Here is an 18,807-nt window from a genome sequence, read left to right as displayed (position 1 = left end):
ATTTTTATTTAAGTATTTTTTATTTAATTTAGATGAATAAATAAAATAGAGATAGAAAATAGATAAATAAATAAGGTGAGATAAAGATAGAAGTGTAGGAAATGTGTATATATATATATATATATATATATATATATATATATATATATATATATATATATATGGGTGATTCCACGAAAAAGGGAAATTTTCACTTGGAAAATTTTTGTTCCGTTGATGGTCGCCTATTTCAATAAAAATATCACGTGCACTTACTACTACTAAGTACATGTTAATTAGGTGTTCAGCAGAGCTGAATCGTTATTGGTGTAATAAATAAAAAATAATAAACTTTTCAGCACCCACGGAGTTGAGACCATAGGTCACGGAGTTGAGATTAGTTAATACGGAGTTGAAAATTGCTGTGGAGTTGAGAAACGTGATACATCTGGGTGATGAGTTTTGGTTTATAAGTGATTAAGCTTATAATTTACATAAAAATTGAAATAATTTTCCAATAGTTTTTGTAAGTTAGAATTATTCTCCTTATGTTGAATAAAATTCTAACAAACTAGATGACACGTAATTTGTTATACAAAAATACTCCAGAAAATACTGCAAGCATATGAAAATATATCTAATGAAGGTTCCAAAATTGAGTGTATATATATATATATATATATATATATATATATATATATATATATATATATATGAATATGTGACAAATAAGAAAAAAATAAATACACATACACTTATCGAATATTGAAAAATTATTGCGCTTTCAATATGTTGACTATCATATGGAGAGGACAAACTTTTTACATAAGCTTACGAAACAGACGAAGTAGTCACTAAACCTGTCTATTGTCTACTTCATTTGTTTTCTGAGCGTATTCCACACGTCGAAAGTGCAATACTTTTTCAACATTTGGTAAGTGTATTTGTACCGTATATTTGGTATATATACAAGGTGTTTCAAAACAATACACACATCGTTTGGGAGCTGATTTCTGACACCAAGATAAGACGAAAGGTATAGACAACTGGGTGCACAAATGCTTCCTTTCGGAGTTATAGGCTGCCGAAAACATGAAAAAAATGAACTTTAAAGGTCCATAGCTCCAAAACTATGAGATCTGCCGTAGTCGGGTCACGACTTCACTTAGGAACTAATATGTGCACTTTCCAAAAATATGTTTCAGAATCCTGAGGTACTCACGAAGCAATTTTTATAGAGGGAGTTTGGTTACGGGCGTATAATCTGAAGTACTCACCAACTACTTCTATAAAAGTTGTTGTGGAAGTACCGCAAGATTCTGAAACATGGATATTTGGATAGCGCACATACTAATTCCTAAGTGAAGTCTGACCCGACTACGGTAGGTCCCATAGTTTTATGCTATGGACCTTCACCTTCAAAGTTAATTTTTTTCATGTTTTCGGCAGCCTATAACTGCGAAAGGAAGCATTTGTGCACCCAGATTGGTCTATACTTTTTATCTTATCTTGGTGTTAGGAATCACCTCCCAAACGTTGTCGGTATTGTTTGAAACGCCCTGTATAATGCACACTAAATGACAGTGTAAGGCACTCATCATTTCTGTTTTCTTTGGATAATTCGATGTTCTTTGTTAAGTAGCCCTCATTTTCCACTCCAATGAAGGAAATGTCTTGAGGAAACAGGGAAGGGCTGTTCTAGTCTACACAGAATGACAACTGCCAACGCTTTTTAAACGTCAGGTTTAGTAGGCCAGGAGAAATTCCTCCCGATTCGCGTCATAAAATTGACTGTCCGCATATTGCCCTCAGACTCTTCGACAATCTCTGAAAAGAAAACAATTAGTTGATCATAAGATTCAAACGTCAATAGGTTAAAAACAGATACCATCCATCTTGACTTGACTGAAGTTTTACCTCCGGCTATCTGACAGCCCCAAATTTGAACTTCCGCGAAACACTCCTTAAATGGGCTAGGACCCTCCAGCCGGTCTTTGAGTGTGAATGACACGTGGTCAGCGTGTCGGCCCCTACGACCGTTGCGATGGTCTGCGCGATCAGGTTTCAGTACATCTCTACTCAAATGAGTTTTTTAATTGCCTTACTGTGCGAAGTAAACACCATTAATTTTTTAGCTTCCACCGGGAAACAAACCCAGAACCACGCACGAAAGGCGAGCATATCAGTCACTAGACCATAAATGAGCTTTATTTCTATCAATATATTGAAAGAACAAATATTTGGAAGAGCATGAGCATAACAAACACTACAGGATTATCAACTCCGTGACTTGTCTCAACACCGTGGATTCCTTAGTTTTCAGATGGACATGGAGTTGAGAACCATGGAGTTGAGAAAATCGAATATAATTTATTTTTACCGGCCCACTTTTTAACCAGTACATGTGAGTAATTGTGTACGAATTTTCTACGTTAAGGCGTAGGTTCCTCAAGGGAAAGAAGGTATATACCATACAAATACATTCAGTAATAAATACCATGGTGTTGAGAATCAATTAATATACGCACCTGCTTTCCACACACAAAAATATTTTTCCTGTAGCTTTTAACACATGCACACAACTTTTTCTGTTCTTCAGTCAAACATGCCTGCCTTGTCTTCTTGTGGGTGTTGCCAATGTGGACGACCATGCTATCTGTTGAGAGCAATGATAATTTTTTCTATTGCCATGGAGTTGAGACGAAATAGAGGTGACAGAAACTAAGCATAGTCAAGCTTTCCAAAATAATCGTTATAAAGATTTACTTTCTACAAAACCGAAACATTGAAGTGTTCTCTTCCATTTAATTACCATTAAATGATGTTTGATTTGCGACTTCAGTTGTAATTTATTGATTAAAATCAGTCAACTGTAGTCTGTGACAGCCCACGGTGTTGAGAAATTGGGTAATAATTATTTTTTTACGTATGTTTCGTGTTATGTTTGCAAACTGTTATACATGGCATACCTACTTTGTGACGGTTACTAACAAACAAAATAAAAATGAGGTGATTCTTTCTAGTAGTATTTTGAAGAATTGCCCGTGACAGAAAATTTCCCTTTTTCGTGGAATCACCCATATATATATATATATATATATATATATATATATATATATATATATATATATATATATATATATATATATATATATATATATATATATATATATATATATATCGATTCGCCCTTAATTTTCAGGGCCTAGCTTACTTTATGTCGTAAATTGTGATATTTACTATGTACCTCACGCCCAAGCGTCCTGTCCCGTTAGTGTTGCCCCCCCCCCCAGTACTAAAAATTACCTACAAGTGTATTACTTTGTATTTCATTCTATCGCCTGCAGAATTTTGTTGTTTATAAATATGTCTTTTCATGCAAAGTATTGAATTTTACCTGTAAATCTTCGAAAATGTGGTGTACTAAAAGTTAACCAGCTGCCTCATACATCCTAATAGAAATTCACAGTGTGTGTTTTCTGAAATGTAGTTAGACACGGCGCAAGCTAACTTTGCACTTTGAAACCGTTACTTCCCGAGCGAGTGAGATGAAAATGAGAGGAAATGGTTGATACTACGCATGCGCAAGATATGTTGCCAACCGCGATTATCCAAACTTCTCAGTAGTAGATCCTAAATCGCTTATTAAAAAAAAAAAAAAAAAAAAAAAAAAACTAATTTGTTACTACTGAATGTTTGTCTCTGCAAAACATCATACATCTTCTCCACTATTTTTGCAATTGGCACAATTGATAACAATAGGCCATCGTTTGCTCTTTCTTTCTCCAAGCAAGCTCTGACATTATATATCATTTCCCTACTTAAGACTTCTGATCGTAGTACTGGTCCCGAACTTTTTAAAAAAGATCTTTTATCTTCCATATCATAGCGTTAATTAACCAAAGTATAAGAGAATTTGAAATCAGTTATTAAAATTAAGAATAACTGAATGTATCAAACACCTGAACGTGCCGGCATAAAAAAAAGGATAAAGAACTCATACAAATATATCCACACAAAAGAATATATACACATAGTATTTTAGTTCTACAAAGCACAAAAATTCAGATTTTTATATAACACAATGCTAAGTAATACTCAGTGGAAACCAAAAAAAGAAAAAAAGAAAATGGAAGCCTCCCACACATCTGGTGGTCAATCGCTTAGGGTCTAAAACAAGAGACATGGCTCACTCACCCCTCGAAATTAGATATTTCCTATGCTTGTCGAGATTTGTTCTTTGGCTGAGTTCCGTGTAGTGTGCTGGTAGATAGAAAATAAGGTGTTTGTTGTTACGAGGGTGTTATTATCGTATCCCGGTCCAGTGTAGTGTGGATAGGCTAGTGTAATAGTTTGTAGGTGTATCGGTGTGTATTGTAGAGAATTAGCGTGACTATAAATGTTATAAACCCCAAAGTGAAGCACAAAAAGATTCCAAGGATGAATTGCGTCATGAAACACAACTTTCAAAATTAATGATGTTCAGAAAACTCTGTGAAATTAGGTTCAGGCAAATCGGGAGGAATTAATGGATATCAGTTTGTAATCACGTGAAACAAATTGAAACTCAGTATTGGGAAGCAGAAGGAATTATGGATGAAATTACTGAAAGGATCGTTATCAGTCTGGGTGGTGTCGATAGGGATAGCAAAAGTGATTTAGAAGAGGATACTGACGGTGACTTATCCGGAATAGAAGAATTGTAGGCGAGTGTTTCCTTTATGTAGGCATACACATAGATGAAAAATATTTGACATTTCATTTTTATTTGTGGGGGGCGCGGTGGCTCAGTGGTAGAGCGTTCACCTCTGGTGCTTGGGGTCCCTGGTTCGATCCCAGCCTGCGCCGTGTGGACTTTGTAGTGGACAAACACCGTGCTCGTGGGTTTTCTCGGGGTTCTCCCGTTTCCTCCCACTTTCTTCATTCCACCATTTCACTCATTTCTCATTATCACCGTCTCCTTTAGCCTAACCGGCATAATCGTGGAACGTTAAACTTTCATTCCATTCATAAGATTTCATTTCATTTTTTTTTTTTTTTTCATTTTTATTTGTGGAATCCAACATCTACTATTAATAGTAATGAGCTAGGTATACATAGATGAAAAGGTACAACGTACGAGTTATGAGTAATACCTCACATTTCTAGATTCATAGCGAATATTTATTTCAGTTGGCAACACTGATAAGTTCACTTTTCTGCCTCCTAAATCACGGTCAGATTGGAGCCAAATCGCGAACAGCATTACGTCACTCAAGTGCAGAGTTGTTGTGCGCCGTGACTAACAGTCAGTTAAGTTTACAGCAGATTTAACCTTTAACAGTTGCGCTTGTAAATAATATATACAAGGGCGCATAAGTAATTACAAAATAGTTTCATCGAAAGTACAGGGAACTGACAAGTGCTCCTGTACACTATGTATTTTGTGCTTAGCATCTAAATCAGAAATTGCCTCAATAGAAATAAGGGACCTACAAAAGAGGCGTGTCCTGGGGGTCCAGACTAGGGATGTATCGATACTGCCGATACCGATACTTTTGGACACATTTCTTATATATTATCAGGAATTTTCAGAATAATGAAATGATCAATATTGTAATAGAGTGTATTAGATGTGGCTGAATGAATCAGTGAACGACAGTGAAATTAGCTTTTCTAATAATTTCACCATTTATCGTAAAGACCGCATAACTCGTGGAGGTGGAGTGATGATTTGTGTAAATAATAAGTGGAAGAGCAAGAGAAGACTGGATCTCGAACGGGATTGTGAACTTATTTGGGTGGAAGTATTTATTCCAAAGCGTCGTTCTGTGTTTATTGGATGCTTCTATAGGCCGCACAAGAACACCCCCAAGCACATCTTAGAAGCTTGCCATGACTCACTGTTACATGCGTTGTCACACGGTGACGTCATCCTATTGGGTGATTTCAACCTTTCCATCACGTGGCAGGACAGCAAGCATGGCGTCGCTAAAGATGGAAACGACAGTTATTTCATGGACAATTTTATTCATGGACTTGGTCTAGGTCAACATAATATGCATAATACCCGCAATAATAGCAATCTTGACTATATTCTCTCTAACTTAGAACCTCGTTGTGTTGTCCCATGCAGAAATCTTTTTCCCTCGGATCACGATTCCTTGGATGTTTCTTTCAATTTCCTCCCCTCCATTACTACAAACCAGCCCCACAAAAGTAGGTCACAACTTGTTTGGAAGAAAGCCCCCTGGGGTGACATCTGCCGGGCTATTGAACTGTTTCCTTGGTGTTTGTTAGAGGTAGGAACTGTTGACGACGCTGTGGACTTATTTACATCTGTTGTCCACTCAGCCATAAAGGACTTTGTGCCAGTGAAAGTATCAAAATCGAACAGGTTTCCGGTCTGGTACGACAATGAACTTCGTGAACTTCTTAAAAACAAAAAGCTTGCCTGGACTCGATGGAAATCACATCCGAGTGACTACACATACAAAAACTTTGCTAGAATTAGAAGTCTTGCCAAGAAGGTACAGCAGCGTAAATATTTTGAATACATGGACTCAATTGGTGATTTTACTGTTAGTAACCCTAAAGTCTTTTGGTCTGTAATTAAATCTAGAACAAAATCTCCGAGCATACCGGCAACAGTTCAAGATGAAAATACTGAAGCGAGTGATGATCAAAGACCAGACCTCTTCAATAACTACTTCTGCAAAACATTTACTTCCCTTCCCTCTACAACCCGGAGCTCATGTGGTTCGGATTCCACGTTAATCAGTAGGTCCACGTCTCATATAGCCTCGCTGCTGAACGGGACGTTAAACTCAAAATCCACTCCACTCCCTCTACAACCCATCTCCCCCCTCTCCGCTCCATCTGTTCGGACACCTTATCCATTCTCTCTACCACCCCGGGCGAAGTTCTGGCTTTCTTGCTATCGTTATCTCCACATAGATCACTTGGACCTGATAAAATTAGTCCTCTCTTTCTCAACAAAACTGCTTCATTTATTGCGGTTCCTCTATCTATCTTATTCAATAGATGCTTCAAGGAAGGGTATTATCGCACCAGTTGGAAACTAGCTCACGTGACCCCAATATATAAATCAGGACTTAAAGATCATGTATCCTCCTATAGGCCAATATCTCTTCTTTCTGTAATATCAATTATCTGCGAAAAAATAATCAAAGACAGGCTACTTAAATTCACCTCACCTTACATCCATAGTTCTCAGCACGGCTTTCTACCGAAAAGCTCAAGTCTCTCAAACTTAAGTATTCTTCTTTCCTGTGCAGTCAAATGTATGAATAACAATACTCAATTAGATGTTATCTACTTTGATCTCTCGAAGGCCTTTGATTCTGTCAGTCACATTCTTCTTCTTCATAAACTCTCCAATAGATTTAATGTACATGGCAAATTTCTCTCTCTAATCACAAGCTACTTGAAGGACCGTAAACAGAGAGTTGTTCTTTCAGGGGCGACTTCTAACCCCCAACCCGTGATCTCAGGGGTGCCTCAGGGGAGTGTACTCGGGCCTCTGCTGTTTGTCCTGTATATGGATGATCTCTACACGCACTTATCAGCTCAACCTAGTGGCCTTCTGCTTTTTGCTGACGATTGTAAGTTATACAGAGAAATATCGTGTCTCCATGACACAATTGCTCTACAAGAAGACATAAATTACCTTACAGGCTGGTGTGAAATGTGGCACTTGAAACTCAACAGTAAGAAATGTGACAGTATTACTATTACTTTGAAAAAGTCTCCTGTTCCCTCCACATACCATATCAACGATTCGCCTATCACACATTCTGCTAGTCATAACGATCTTGGTGTCATCTTTGATTCAAAAATCACCTTCTCTGACCACATCTCCTCAATACTAAAGAATTCAATGCGCATGTTGGGACTTCTTTATCGATTCACCGAACTACGCACTGTTTCTTCATTAGCAACTTTTTATAAGACTTTAATAGCGCCCAAGATCGAATACTGCTCTCCCATATGGGCCATGGCAGCACCTACACATCTCTCCAGACTTGATTCTGTTCTCAATTTCTTGATCGCTATAGTCCGTTCTCGTGTTCCTGCACTTCGAATATTATCTAAGAAGGAGCTCTTGCGACATCTTAATATTCAGACTCCTGAAGTACGCAGAATTATCTCTGACCTGAAATATCTACATAAAATAGTTAATGGAAGCTTAAGATCGGAAATATTACTTCAGGAACTATCCTTACGTGTCCCTTCCCGCATCACCCGGAATACCCACCTATTCCATCTTGCCCGTCCTAGGTTGGCTGTTATACAGAGATCTCTTTTTTATAGAATACCAAACTGTTATAATCAAGTAACAACTGATGTGGACATTTTTTCGAGCTACCCAGTGTTTGAAAGAGCAATTAAACGAGCTTTGACGGAATAGTTTTACTTTTACACTCTTTTTTTCTATGTTGTTGTTATTGTTGTCTTGTTTTTTTTTCTTTCTTTTGTTAGAATGTCCCTGTGTAAAATGGCAAAGTTATGCTGTATCTGGGAATTTGTTCAATAAATAAATAAATAAATAAAATAATAATATTAAGAAAAAAAGAACAGAATTTCATATTAAATTCGACACAAAAAATATTTCCTCGGAACTTAATCCATCACACATGAAATGAGCTAAAAAGCAGCAGTAAACTCAATTCTGAGAGTCAATGATTGATATTTAGAGTGATAATGGGTGATATCAATAAAAATAAGTAACTACTCCTGAGAAGTCCTGCTCGAGAATCGGAGTAACTACACCTGGAGTAATCTCCTCCCTCAATTTCGTATCAATAAAACAAGCCACTACTCAGGTCTAGTCTGCTCCAGATTTATGAACGTTTACTCGCGCTTCCTCTGCACGTAGCACTGAGTCGTATCAATAAAAGTAGTTGTTACTCATTTCTCCCATCTGTTGGGCGGTCATTTCGTTGTGGGTAACTTCTGGCGCAGTATTCTAAACGCCATGGAAGGGACAAGTAGCAACTACAGTTTCAATTAAAGTGCATTTGTGGATATTATAAAAGTTCCAGTGGTACTTTCAAAGTCACAGTTACCAGAAAGTAAACGAAGGAAAGCCGAAGCTTTGAAGGCAATTACAGTGAAATGCAACGAAATATCAAATACATCTACAAATGAGACACAAATCCAAAAGAGAATCTTTAATATCCGAGCGAGCATAAAAAAAAAAAATAAATAAATAAAATTAAAAAATAAAAAAAAAATGAAAAAGATGAAGAAAACGGGAAACAAGAAAGTAATACTGAAACCACGGGAACGAACCTCTTGGAACTGATGGATGTTGATTGGAATCCAGCAATATCAAGATTAGCACGACAAGTGCATATCACGTTTTGTCCAAGATTGTTTGGCTTTAAGAACGAAATCAGACACTTGGTCCCTTTGTTTCCTTTTTTAAATAGTCCAGCCAGTCACGTCGTAAAGCACGTCCATCTGATTGCGTTTTCCACACCATACGTGTCCCCTTTCACCTTGGCATAAAAAAATATACATTCTCATGTATACACCCTTCCTATCAGCGTTGAGTTGAGTTGATTTTGAGTTTTATATCACTCTTATTTTGGGGTATTGTACAAAAGAAAAAAAAAATCAGGTTGTATTAGCTTTAGATTTTCTAACGATGAAATATATGATACGTTTATATTTAAAAAAAATGAAGTTATTATCCACTAGGGCTAATCTAACCCAACAGAATCAATTCACACGCGCAACGAATTTATCGGAAGATTTCAAATTCTTGTTTAGTGGCCAACCAAGAGTGAAAAGAAAAATCAGCGTTGTTGAACTTAAATTGTACATTGATAAGGAAAACGAATAGTTAGAATTGTATAAGCTTAAGTTTACGAACAGTATTTGAAATTATAAAGTCAAATTTTCGTGACTATTTTATTCGTGCCAATCGTTAAACAATTACATCATCATAACAAGTATCAAAGAAAAGAAAAAAAAATGATTGTTATTAAATATTTGCCTACATCGCAGTATGTCAAAGACATTTATGGAATTCTGTTGTTACATTAATCTAGCATAAAACATTGTCTAGACTCTCAAATTTTAATATCTTCATTGATACATGTTCAATTCACGATCACTCAGGAACTAGTGGTCCATCCTCTCTACTTGTTCATTTACCAGAATATTATTATTCTTATTACTAAATGGGACGTTCATAAATAAAGCGACAACATAAGCCTGTGTTATTGCTACTACATTTTCATTACAACTTAAGGTAAGTAAGTAGCATATATTACTCTATTTTAGCTTATGTATCAGCACATAACACATCTACTACGAAAGGAAAAAAACCTACTGTTAATGTGAGATGAAATATTTACAAATGGATTATGATAAAAAAAAAAAAAAACTACGTCTAGTTTTCTACGACAGGGTTTACATATCTTAGAAAAAAAACTAGAACGTCATTATCGAAATTACTATCATTTTAACTTCACATTGTCATTAATTCTCGAGAGCGATGGATACACATAACGAATTACATTTTGTTCAAGAACGACAAATTGAGTGACCATAATTAATTACAATATTAAGGGCACATTGACATGTAGAGGCACTCTCAAAGTAAAATTTTCCATAGCATTTACAGACAAAATATATTATGAAGCAATATTGAAATCAAAACCCTAACCTAAGCAATCAAAATATATTCCGAAGTAATATATGAAAGGCACATTGATATCTAGAGGTTCGCTCAAAGTAAAATTTGACCATAACATTCACAGATAAAATATTTAGAGGTGCGTTCAAAGTAAAGTTTCCCTCACCTACACAAACAAAAATATTTCACAAGACAATACTAAAAGGTACATTGGACTTTAGAGGCACGATCAAAGTAAATTTCCTATCCTAAACAATCAAAACACGGTATATTATGGGACACACGTTCAAAGTTAAATCTAACCTAACTTGAGACATAATTTAGAAGTACGCTTAAAGTAAAATCCTACCTAACTTAAACAATCAAAATATCTTACAGGAGAACATTAAAGGCACATTAATATCAAGAGGTGCGCCCATAGTAAAATTTCACCATAACGTTTACAGACAATTTTTCTTTCAAGAGCACTTGTCAAGCACATCAAATTTAATAAATTAATCACGTATACTTGTAACATACTTTATGAGTGGATAAAATATGATAAGTTATAGGGACGCGTAACACAGTCACGTTTAGTTACCCATGTTAATCATGCAGACTTCCATTTGGTAAATTATTATATGGCCTAGAGTTGAAAAAGAAAAATTTTGGTATTATCAGTTCTCCGGAACACAGACGGGCTCCTACCATCCGTATTTCTGCAGGAAAAGGCTATAAACTTCCCACCTGCAACTTTACACATCGAAGGATACTTCTTCCAGTCACCAGTTCCACACACTATTCAAGGTTTAGAAAGCAGTTCTTGTGGATGAAAGAAATAACTTCCGACTATTACACCTCCTGGTCCATTACTTTATACTCCTCGCAATGGCGGAGGTGACACTCGGTGGCCTTCGGCCAAACAAGGTTAATAATTAATTTTTCAGTCAGGTTCCTCGGTTCTTTTCTTCAAATAATAACTTAAGTTAGCCGAATTAACACTTTTGACAAGGTTTGCATCCGAAATAATGTTTTGGTTATGAAATTTCCAAATTTATAGGAGCTCTGACCCAGGCCACCTTCTACATACACTAGAACATGATGATTAACTGCGTCATTTCGTTCACGTCACCAGACCTTAATAAACGTGTTTTTAATATTAAATACTTAACTATAATTGAAATAGTTTTTATAGCAATTGTATAGCAGTACCGGCACTTAGCCTCCTAAATAGCTAATTTATTGATTAAATTCAATTTTCTAATCACGGAAAATTTATATATAATGAAAATTTTAAACTCACCTACACAGACCAGGTCCTTGTTGACCTATCACCCGGGCAACCTATCTCTTACAACATTTAGCTATGCGCCATTATGAGAATTAGCTTTCTGCATAGCGATGCGAATGCCCTCTTGCGAGAATAGCCAGAAAGATCGCCATGATCTTGACAGAAGAAGATCAAAGTAAACAGCACAATACACCTAAACGACGTCGATTGTGGTATATCAGGTAATTTTTAAACCAAAAATTTAGTATTATTTATATTAAGCTCGTAGTAATGAAGCTATTGGTGTGACTTGAAATAAATCTATATTAACTGGTTCTGAAGAAGTGTTCGAATTTTCAGGTTAAATTTCTTGGTGTGTGTTTGCGTGCGTATCTCATATCAAAATTGAGTACCTTTATTTCTTCTGTGCCATTTCTTTACTAACAACTAGAACGAATTAGCATTAGAACGAATATAAACCTTTACATAACACTAATAACAAAACAATATAATGGGTTCAGTAGTACCATACGGGGCCAAATAACAAGAATGTAAACAACCGGTAAACAGGTTGTTACGTTTTAATGTCTTTTTCAGTAGCGAGGCTGTATGAGACGGGACCCACTGATTAACTTGGAATCCGAACCATATGAGCTCCCGCCGGGAATCGAACGCGGGTCTCATGCCAAAGGCATGTACGCTATCCGCTTAGCCACGAAGGAGCTCTTCCTATTAGCGTATTCGTCTCCAAAATACTACGTTTCTTTATTGCCACGTGTTTATAGTCAAGTGCTCCGATAGCACCCGGAAATGTATATTGTTCTTGCCACTCTGCCTTTGCTGTTTGAATATTATACACCTCCGGAAACAATCAATTTTCAGATTTCGCAATAATCGCATCCATTACACTTGTAGTAGTCATAGACACAGTACTTTGAGCCACAACAGAATCCCCTGACATTCAGACCTGGAATCCCGGAACACTCACGTAAAGCAAGAAAACCCGCATCTTTTCATCAGTACGTAGTGCATCACCCCAAATTTCTGTTGATTCTCCTAAAGAATGTTGTGCTAACTACTCTACATTTTCTTTCATGAACCTATGTTTTTTGTAATCTCCATTTGCAACATTTCTCTGCAATTTATAAATTTTTCTACATAGCAAAACAATCATATACTCTGCCATATTTCGCACGAAGTCACCTATTTAGCTTGCTCCACAAATTCGGAGAAGTTACTAGTATCACAGAAGAGTCTTTCAATTTTATTGATATCAAACGCGTAGTAGTTACTTGGCTCGAGAATAGAGGTGTGGTTACTTAAAAAGGGCGGGGCTTTTTCGAGGTCAGCTGAGACGACTAGTGCTCAGTTCTCTTTTTATTGATACCAATGCGAGTAACTACTTCAAAATTGGGCGTAATGAGTAACTTCTCCATTTTATTGATATCACCCAATGTACTTTGATAGTTACATTGTATTTACTAGTTTCTATTATATAATGCAAACTTACACTATTGTTACAAATTTTTATTGTTTACAAGATTATGCTTGCTGGACCAGGTGTTGCTCTGTATACCAGAAACAAATTAGAGGGTTATTAAGCGAAGTCGAAAACGCTAGAACTATTTATTAACTTTAGAACTAATTGTTTTTAACCAGTGAGAATTTTCTACAAGATATTTTCAGCAGTTATATGCATTGTTATAAACTAGTTCTTAACCTCCAGTTCGCTTTCCGGAATTCATAGAGTTTACCAAAGGATTATTCATCACATCGAGGAAATCTGTAACACATCCGCCTCGCATAAAAACTATATCATTTAAAAAAATGACATACGAAAAGCCTGATGAAAACCTTCCTTCCAATTCTAAAGTTAATGTAATTGTAAAATTATATTTTTTTTTGCAGGGTTGGCAAAGACCATGGTTTTTATTGAAAAAACCAAAAAAACCCGTTTTTTTGCTTTTTTTTGTTTGTTTGTTTGTTTAAATAATTGCACTATGTATTTATATCACATATGGACAGAAATAAGTTTGCTTCGCCTTGGTGTTATTATGCAACAACAGTCTTATGCTGGAAGGGGTCACATAAGCTTAAAGCGGAATCCAAACAGCTTCTCGGCTTACATCTGAGAGAAATTATCCTCTATTTGAACTCGAAACCGCAACTAATTGGCCACAAATGCGATACGTTTGCCGACTCACTCACGAAGGACTCCTGATAAAAATACATTGTACTGACCTTAACATACTTTTTCATCTAATTGTCAAGAATCATTTCAGAAGGACAAAAAGGTAAACAGTTGCACAAGTGAAGCCATTACACAGAATTACATATGATCAATTTCAAAATACTACAGAGTACAGAAGAACTAATTTACTCCAAATTAGGTCATTACGACTTTTATTATTCCAAGTTAAACAAATACAGCGATTTAATTTGCATATCTGTAAGAAAAGTGAATAAAGATATGAATTATATGAGTCCACTTTGGCATCTGTTTATGTATAAATGGGTCAGAGCCAAAGATACTTCTGATTTCAATAAATGCCTCTGGAGAAGTTTGTATGACCCCCCCCCCCCCAAAAAAAAAAAAAAAGAAAATGGCATTTCGATGTATTTTATCAATAGTAAACATTATTATAACGAAACAATATTTAGAATTTTTCTTTGATTGCAATTGCATAACAATTATAATAAACTATAAAAAAATCACAAAAGAAACATTCATAAACGTATAAAAAAAATGTTGCTTTTGTAGTATAATCTTTTTGAGTAATGAATGGGGAATTTAGGTCTGAATATAATACGAATAATATACGGGAGTAAAACGTGATAAGCCACAAATGCGTGTTCATCAAGATTTTCCGAACACACACTTTTACGAACATTTTTCGTTTTTTGGTTTAAACCAGTTGGTTCTTTTGAAAATCTAGCCAACCCTGATTTTTTGTAAATTCAAAGTGTTACAAGCCACTTAATTGTGTGACTTTGAAAAAGTAACACAAAAATAATAATAAGAAGAAAATTCTATAGTCTAATCTTTTTTTTTTTTTTTTTAAAAAAAAAAAAAGTTAATAAAAATACAAACTAAAAAGTCTATTTCAAAAGTTCCATTCAGTTTATAGTAGTTTCGAAATATTTGAATACAATTTAGTAATTTGCGACATCAGTTGTTACAGTAACTCTATTCTCTAGTAGTAGAAATTCAGTAAACGCAAATCACAATGAAGAAGCATAATTGTTTCAACTGATTCAGGTTTCATTCTACCTCTTAAATTATTGTATATATGTCCAGTAATACTACAGAGACGTTCCATTTCAACTGATGATGGGGGAGCATTGAAATATTTCTTTACAAGTTGTGTAAGTAAAGGAAAACTATTTGCATGTTGTTTTCACCACGATAGGTTGATTTTCATTTCTTGGGTTTGCTATCCTGACTGAGGACGTTTGGCTTTTCTTCACCACTATTTTGGTATGGAGGGACTAAAAGTATCAGTTAAGTACGAGTAGTGCAAATCAAAGGCGTACACATGCATTAAAAATCGATTGTACAATTGATAATAATTTAGATCAACTTTTAACCTAAAAGAAATTGATGTAATATAAGTGTCACTGTTAATATCAAAGAAATTGAAGATAATTCGGAAAATGTATCGGTAAATATCAGTGTCCATTTGCGATACCGATACTCCCAAAAGACGCCGATATGTCAGTACATCCCTAGTCCAGACCCTCTTAAATCACGAGTTTTCTGTTAATCCAGCGAAGGATCAAGTTTGCGCACACTACTCGAAGCAGCTGTAATGGGTGGAAAATTATGAATCTTCCACTAACTCTCTTTTTATTGTTCTCCGAAAGATTTGCGTTGAGCAACAAGACCTTAACTCACTCAGCATGGTTAAAATTCAAGATTACCAGCAGTAATTGCTGAAAAATTACAATTCTTTTACGATTTGCGTATAAATACAGCATCTGGACTAAGTCTTAGAACCCCATTCCAAGAAACAAACATATTCTAGGCAGGGTTGGCTGGTTTAAACCAAGGTGGTTTAAACCATGGTTTAAACCAAGGTTTAAACCAGCTGGTTTTTTCAAAAAAACCAACTGGTTTAAACCAAAGAACAAAAAAATGTTCGTAAAAGTGTAAGTGTTTGTAAAATCTTGATGAACACACATTTGTGGGTTATCACGTTTCACTCCCGTATATTATTCGTATTATATTCAGACCTAAATTGCCCATTCATTACTCAAAAAGATTATACTACAAAAGCAACTTTTTTTTACAAGTTTATAAATGTTTATTTTGTGATTTTTTTATAGTTGTTATTATTGTTATGTAATTGCAATCGAAGAAAAATTCTAAATATTGTTTCGTTTCAATGTTTACTATTGATAAAATACATAGAAAATGCCGTACTTTTTGTGTGTGTGTGTGGGGGGGGGTCATACAGACCCCACGAGAGGCATTTAGTGAAATAAGTATCTTTGGTATCTATTTATGTATAAATGAGTTTGAGTCAAAGTGGACTCAAATAATTCGTATCTTTATTCACTTTTCTTATTGATATGCAGATTAAGTCGGTGTATTTCTTTAATTTGGACCAATAAAAGTCGTTGTTAACTAACTTGAACTAAATTAGTTCTTCAGTACTCCGTAGTACTTTGAAATTGTCCATATGTAATTCTGAACAATGGTTTCACTTGTGCAACTGTTTATCTTTTTGTTCTTCCGAAATGACTCTTGACAGTTATATTAAGAAGCATGTAAAGATCAATACAACGTATTTTTTTTTTTTTTTTTTTTTTTATCAGGATTCCTTCGTGAGTGAGTCGTCAGAGGTATCGCATTTGTGGCCAATTAGTCCTGGTTCTGAGTTCAAATGGAGGACAATTTCTCTCGGATGTAACTCGAGAAGCGGTTTTTATTCCGCTTTAAGCTTATGTGACCCCTTCCAGCATAACCCGGTTGTTGCATAATAACATCAAGGCGAAACAAACTTATTTCTGTCCATATATGATATGAATATATAGAGCAAATCATTTAAACCATAAAAACCTGGTTTAAACCAAAAAAACCCGGTTTAAACCAAAAAAACCGGGTTTTTTTGGTTTTTTTAATAAAAACCATGGTTTTTGCCAACCCTGGTTCTAGGTATTCACTAAAAAAAATAAAATAAAATAAAAAAAAAAAACGGATGCTATCTAATCGAATCAAAATAGAGTAAAGCTGATAAGCCTGTGCGGGGATGCCTCCAAATGGAGCAGGTGTGTCAGTGACGTTACGTATAAGCATAAGCAAGGGCAGTGAAAAGAAGTGGGTTTTCTCAATGATACCAACTCCAGTGTAACTTGTAATGGTTTTCCTGTGTCTCTTCTAGATTCATTATTTAGCCTTCTGTATTCTTGATATCTGTGGTTTTCGGCCTTCTGTGTTCCTGCATCTTCTTAAACATTGCTTCAGTTACGCATGGGTTTCTCATTGCTCTTTTCATTCTGCCAATGTTGTTATGGAGTGTGTTTACTAAAATCTGTTTAACTATTCCCCAACTATTTTCTGCACTGCCTGCCATATCGCCAATTGCACAAATTTTTCTTCAATCTCTTCTTTCACATCATTGTCCTTATTTCTTAGTCGCTCTAAGTCCCATTTCCGATATATCTTTCCATTTTTCTTGATTGATTTTAACGAGGTTTACACTTCCGTCACTAGGAGATTTTGGTTCGAATCAATGTCCGCTCCCGTTAGCGTCTTACCATCTCGTACGCTAAAACGTTGCTTGGTGAGAATGTAAACGATTTGGTAGCGTTTCGTATCTCTCGGACTTTCCCATGTGTACAGCTTGCTTTTTCTTAAACCCCGTATTCGTCACTACCATATCATATTGCCGACAGAAGTTGATCAGCATTCGGCTCAATGCGTTTCTTCTACCTAGTCCAAATGGTCCCACCACCTTATTGGCAGCTCCTTCTCCCACTACGATATTGAAATCCCTTATTACTATGGCGTTGGCCGTACGAGGGTGGATGAAAAAGTTCGTACAATTATCTAGAAAATGACGAACTACGAACACTCTCAAACATGCATTTTATAGTTAGGTCTTTGTATGTTCTTTCTCTTTTTGCATGTAAATCACTGAAGATGCGATGATTGTCAAGCTTGAGGCATGGAGCGTTATTAAATCCCTCCATCTTCAGGAAAAATCAACAAATCAGGTCCACAAAGGGATGAAAGAAGTCTATGGGAATGGAAACCCATCCTATGAGGAGATATCCAAGTGGAAACAGCAATTCCAAACTGGACGCACGTCCATTGCGGACGCTTCAAGATCTGGAAGACCATCTTTCACTGATGAAGATGCCTTGACTGAGGAAGTTGAGATCATGATGGAAGACAGGAGGGTAACCATTGGAAATGTTACGTATGCAATAGGTATTAGTTATGAGTCTGCCCGGAATATAATTTACAACAGTTGCAACTTCAGAAAGTGTCAGGACAGTGGGTTCAGCGACTGCTCACAACTTTCCAGAAGATAAATCGCGAGGACGCTGCAAGAGAAATGTTGCATCGCTGTGAGGTGGATAAAGAGCACTTTTTCAGCAATCTATTGACAATGGATGAAAGTTGGGTTTATCTTTATGAGCCTGAAACAAAGGAAATGAGCAAACAATGGAAACATCCCCTCCTCCCCCACACCCAAAAGGCAGAAGTCTGCCGCCAAGGTGATGCTTTCCGTTTTATGGAAGGAGTCATCATGACAGATTACCTACCACAGGGGCAGACTATTACTAGGACCTATTATTTCCATCTCCTGACTAAGCTACGAGAGGAACTGAAGAAGAAACGTCGTAGATTGGTCAAAAAAGATGCTGTTGTTGACAGGCAATGCATCCATGATGAAGGCAGTGGAATTAACATATGACATAT

General features: G+C 36.0%; 1 protein-coding gene and 1 non-coding gene across 2 annotated transcripts in view; both read left to right on the top strand.

The window, feature by feature from the left end:
* The window catches only part of LOC145680676 (uncharacterized), a 79,000-nt gene that overhangs the window by 5,038 nt on the left and 55,155 nt on the right, over nt 1–18,807 (top strand). The window lies entirely within an intron of this gene.
* On the top strand, nt 4,756–4,827 carry TRNAQ-CUG (transfer RNA glutamine (anticodon CUG)). The gene has a single exon. It is a non-coding gene; the product is annotated as a tRNA-Gln (tRNA).

The sequence above is a fragment of the Thermobia domestica genome, chromosome 3 (assembly GCF_964235325.1).
Source record: "Thermobia domestica chromosome 3, izTheDome1.hap1.1, whole genome shotgun sequence".
Classification (NCBI taxonomy): domain Eukaryota; kingdom Metazoa; phylum Arthropoda; class Insecta; order Zygentoma; family Lepismatidae; genus Thermobia; species Thermobia domestica.
The sequence above is the reverse complement of the archived record's forward strand: the minus strand, read 5'-3'. Positions and strand labels throughout refer to the sequence as shown.